The sequence below is a fragment of the Crocuta crocuta genome, unplaced genomic scaffold (assembly GCF_008692635.1).
Source record: "Crocuta crocuta isolate KB4526 unplaced genomic scaffold, BGI_CrCroc_1.0 scaffold139, whole genome shotgun sequence".
In the NCBI taxonomy this organism is placed as follows: Eukaryota; Metazoa; Chordata; class Mammalia; order Carnivora; family Hyaenidae; genus Crocuta; species Crocuta crocuta.
In genome coordinates, this window is record NW_027533258.1 from 9873480 (window position 1) to 9879020 (window position 5541).

Genomic DNA, 5541 nt, shown 5'->3' on the forward strand with positions numbered 1-5541 from the left:
GGGAGGGAGGCCTCAGAGAGGGGGGGGGGGGGGGGGAGTCTGAAGCAGAGGGAGGGGGAGGCACCCTCCCTGCTTCCATCAATAGTGCCTAATTAAGACAAAGCCCGCAGCGAGCCCACTGATTACATTTCCATGAGGAGCTAAATTGATGACATTTTCTTTGCCGGATGAGGAGGGGGGGCGAAGCTGGGACCTCAGTTCCCCCCTCTGGTTGCCATTCACACCTGACAGGTCTCATTCTGCCAGTCCGCAGCTCCAAGGCCGTCTCGGGGAGTTCCTGAAGGGCCTTTGGGTTAATCCACACCCAAGCCTGAGCTTGCCATCCCACCTACCCTAATCTCCCGCACTGATAGCCGGTGGCCTGGGCACTCCCCGCGTCTGCTATCCTCCAGGTAGCTTCCTGGGCTGTGCCGGCCCCGGAGCCCAGGCCCGAGTCCTATTGCTGAAGGCAAGGATCGAAGTTGTGAGGGGTCCTGCCACACCCCCAGCCAGCTGCACAGCATAGGGCTAAGTGGGTGATCCATCCCCCTAACCGAAGAGGCAGCGGGTGGCAGAGAGAGGTAACTGACGTGATTGGCCAGATCCCCCAAGGAAAAATCCCAAAGGAGTGAAGATTTGTGGGGAGGCGTGGGGTGGGGAGTGCTACAGTCAGCGCTCATGGCTCCCCCGGGAAAGGAACACAGCGTGGAGCCCCCATTTTTTTCTGACTCCCTCCCCAACCTTGGCTGTACCTAGGGATCCCAGCCCCCTCCATTATGCTAAATAGGTAATCAAACATCTCGCTTTGCTAATTACTGCTCAATCCGATTAAACGCTGCCGAGGTTCATCAACAGAGGTGGAGGTAGGGGAGAGGGATGAAGGGGAGCCAACCACAGCTGTGATGGGGGCCTCGTCCCCGGGGGTACGGAGGGGACAGTTGAGGCACGTGGCCAGGGTACCAAGCGTCAGTGCGTCCCAAAGGAAAGGGACCGGAGAGTTGTGCCCCCAAGACCCCAACTCTCGGCGCGTCCGCCCGCCTCAGCCAGGCCTTCCCCTCCTCCCAGACCGTCATTAACCTCAGAACCCAGGCATCCGGCCGGGCCGTTCCCACAGCTACACACACCCCCGTCCCGGATTTAATAAGTTCTGTTCTCTCACTGTCAATATTTGATGTCTCAGAGCCATCTCCACGGAGAGAGGGGGACTCTTCCCTTGCTTCCCCCCTACCTTGGCCGTCCTTTGCCCACCCCGGGCTCTTTGAGCCCCCAACCTTCTCTAACTAGCTGCCTTAATGAAATGATATTAAAGTTCAGCAACTCCAAAAGAATGGTTGTTATGGTGAAGACAGCGGGCAGGACGCCTGGGTCCCCGAGGGGAGCAAGGGCTGCGGATGGGGAGAGGGAGCCGCAGGCTAAGGTCTAGAGGCCTCAGACCCCCGTGGGGAGCAGCGGATTTGGGGTGAGCCGGGCGCCGGACCTCTGGATCTTGGCGGGAAGTAGGGAATGGGGGCCGGGGGCGCTGGGAGAAGGTGGGAGGCGAGGACTTTCAGGGAGTCAGGGTCTCGGCCTGTCGTCCAGAGCATCCGTCAGGGATAGAGAGGCCAGCCTGGGGGGACGGGGCCTGTCTGCCAGCAGCCTCCTGCTGACTGTGCCCTGGGCCGGTCCCGTGAGAACCAGAGTAGATTTCTCTTCAGCCCTGACTCATCCCTCTTCCCCCCTGACTCATCCCTCTTCTCCCTCGGCTCCCTAGCAGACCCCCACAGGTGATTTGTAGCTGATGCCCTCACAATGCTAGGGGCCAGGAGAGACTCGTTCCGGGAAACGAAGGGCTGAGAGCTTCCAGAAGAGGGGAGAGCAGGGGCCAAGAGATGGGAAGCCAAGCGCCACCCCCACCATCCCCCACCCAGCCCCATCTCACTCCCCTGGGGACCCTGGCCCAGCCCCAGTCCCCTTGGGGTGGTGAGAATACTAGCACATTTGGCTGGGGCTGATTGATGAGGGAGGAGGCAGCCACCGGGCACCGAGGCGGCTGCTGTTTGCTGAGCACACAGATTCCTCTCCACTCACCCACCAGCTGCCGCCCCCGAGGCTGCCCAGTCTCACCACCAGCACCGGGGCCGGCGGGGAGCCGATGCCTGAGCTTCTGAGAGCAGCCGGGAGGAAGAGGGAGAACCAGGACCCCAGAAGCTTCCATCCGCCGTGGGAATCAGGGGTCCCTGGGACCCGGTCCCCTAAAAATTCGTTTCAGGACACCCACCTTCCCTGCCACCTTTCTGAGCTCTCTCCCCCTGGCCAGTTTTTGCTCATCTTCAGGCTTCCCCCCGCCCCTCAACTCTCTGAGCCTGTTCCAGCCAGCAGCATTTCTCCCAGCTGCTTACAGATCTTGAAACTTCCCCTGGGGTGGGGGTGGGGGGCTCCCCATGTTCGCGATTCCTCATATAGCCCCTTAGGAGGCTCCGTTTTTCATTCTAACTGAAATTCCACTTAGGATGTCAACCATTCCCCATCAGAAATTCCCACCGCAGCCCTTTCCTTAAAAGCCCCAACATAAACCACACACACACATACACACACACACACACACACACACACCCCTCAACCTAATTTACATCCTGCGAAGTGTGAGCTTCTGTCTGTAGCCCCCAGGACAGTCTCTGCTTCTGGGAACAGGGGTGGGGGCAGCTTTACAATCCACGGGTGTCCAAGCCCCCGTAAAAGCTCAGACATCACCCTTGCCCTCCCAGAGCTTAAAATCAAACGGAGAAAAACACACCTGACGCCCAAGAAACAAAACGGGGGTAAAAAGGCACCCCGAATGAGACCAACTTCCTTCGTGTGGATTCTAGACCCTAAGTGACTGGCTCCCCGCCAGGCTGAGGCTGGGGAAGGACACGACACATCTGGATTGTGGATGTTCCCAAACGTGCCAAGAGGTCACCTCTATGCTTTGCACTTGCTGTTCCCTCCGCCGGGTGTGCCCCTTCCCACCGTGCGTGCCTCCCCCCCCCCATCACACAAGGTCTGACTCAAATGTCCCCTCTTCAGAGGGACCTTCCTGACCTCCTAAAGCGTCTGCCCGGGACTCTCTATCCCTGTCACTGTTCTGTTTATACCACACTTGTCACTGCCCGAAATGCTACTCCGTTGTTCCCCACCGGCATGTGGACTCTGTGAAAGCGGGGACTTTATTTACTCTGTAGTCTCAGTGCCTGAACTGGTGCCTGGGACAAAATAGGCAGTTTTCGTGACGCTGGGTGGAGGAGTGAATGAAAAACCAAAAATGAATGTGGTCCCCTCCCTCTCGGCTTTCTGTGGTTATCACCGGGGAGTGCGTTTGCGTATTTGTACCCGGAAAGAGAACAGGACGGCGTGTGTCGTTCTGGGTGGAAGTCGCCAGTGCTTTCAGATCGCTCGAAAATACACAAGTGGCCCCGCGCGGGGCAGGCTGCAGGTCCTTACTGGGGGTGCGTGCAGGGGGAGAGTCCACGGACGCCCACGCCCCGAGGGGGTGTACCTCGGGCTGTTGTGCCGAATGAGCTGTGCCTCTCCCCAGCTGTGCATCTGTCCCCAGGTGTCTTCCTGTCGCTCAGCGTGTTCTGGTGTCTGGGCTGCTCCGGCAGAGGTGTTTGTCACAATTTAGCCCCACTTCTCTTTCCTCTCGTCTCTCCGCCTGTATCTCTAGATGTGTGTGTTGGGGGGGGGTTCTCCCTCGGCTCCCTTGCCCCCTCACACACACAGCCCTGCCTCAGTGTCGGACCCCTCCCTTTCTCACTGGGCCCTGTTGCTGGGCTCTGAGTTGCCATAGTGACGGTTGCCAAGTCCCTGAGGCTGATAGCCAGCGATGGGGCTGCCGGCTCCATCCACGCGGGAGGCTGAGGGGGGCTTTGTGTGTGGGGAAGGGGATGTTGCCATGACCACCGACCCCCACTAAGGGGCAGGGACCAGCCCTTCCGCCCCCCTCAGGCCTCCCCACCTCGGGCTTCTCCAGTGTGGGGCTCCGAGGACAGGAGTACATTCCAGACGGTCCAGCACCTGGCCACCGTTTTCTACTCCCCGCCCGGAACACTGCGCCTCCCCGGGACCCAGGCACCCTGCTCAGACGGGGGAGGGGCAGGGGTCTCATTGGACAGACCCCTTGACCTCCAGGCAGATGGGAGACAGCGGGAGGGGCACCTAAAGTCAGGGGAGGGGCGGGCAGGGCAGAGGTTGTGACCCCTGCCGACAGGCTGCGGTGATGCTCCTGACAGGCTGCTTTTGTGGCTGGAGAATGGGCCGGGTCTAGGGGGCTGGGTACCAGGGGATTTTAGGGGAGAAGAGCCCGGGTGATGGGTGCGCAGGGAGCCAGGGGGCGGGCAGCCTGACGCCTGGGTCCCTGCGTCTTGTGTCACCCGCCGCTTCTCCCCACACTAGTCCCCAACAGCAAAACTCCCCAAGTCACAGGTGCCTTGGGCAGGGGGGCTGGGGGGAGGGGATTTGAACCCGTGGACGTGTTTCTGACCGCGACTTGCCTGGTCTCCGGGGCTTTGGGGCGCGTCCACATATGTCCCCGTTGGATGTAGCGGCAACTCGCTCCTGCCTGGGTTCCTCTCTCCCTCCCCTGGAGGTGACTGCCTGCCTCCCGTGGCCTTCTCACCCCACCCCTTCCCCATGCGCTGCCCCCCTCCCCACCTCCAGCTGTCTCCCTACCCTTCCCCTTGGCTGGCGTCGTGCGACCCAGCTCTCGGTTTGAAAGCCAGCGCCCACGGCCAGTTCTCTGTTCCGGCTCCCGCCCAGTCAGTCTCCAGTCTCCTTGTCAACTTTTGAAGTTTTTTATTCTTTTTTATTCTTTTTTTTTTCTTTTTTTGGTTTTTGTTGTTCAAATTTCCCTTTTACAGTAAAACTATCGAGGTGACGGCCATACCCCGCCACCTCCCCCATGGCAATGTCAACTTCCTGTTCTCTGGAAGGAGCGATCCGAAAAATCAGGAAGGAGCTGGGAACTACTACGGCACCAGAGAGATGACGTGACCTCTGGCGGACAAAGCAACCATCTTGGCTGGTGATTAAGGTGGCCGACTCGGTGCCCGAGGGCAGCTCTGGTCTAATGAAATCGAGCTGGGAGGAAACTGAGGCCCGTGGTGCACTAGAGGGCAGGAAATAGTACACGCTGGTCACTATGGAAACAGTTGCTAGGGACCACGGTCGGTCGGCCAGACCAGTCAGTAGGCCACCATTTTGGTCACTAAGAAGGGAGCCGTGTGGAGTTGCAAAGGACTAGAGAGTGAGAGGGTGTCCTGCACAAGACAGCCCTCTGGGTTACTGGGGACGACACGTGGGTTCTGGGGACAGTCCAGTTGATTAACAGAGTTCTACTGGGGTAGGGAAAAGGGCAGAAGAACAAGACAAGTTGGGCCTGCCACCACCAATGGCAGTCACCTTCATTCACTGTCCTAAAAGCAGCACAGCGAACAGGGAAGGGGGACCCCGGGGAAGCAGAATCCTCCTCAGTCCACCCTACCTTCTCACAGTCAGTGAGTTCCAGCTTCCTCCTCAAACAGGAAGTTCTTCCTAACCCCCCCCCCC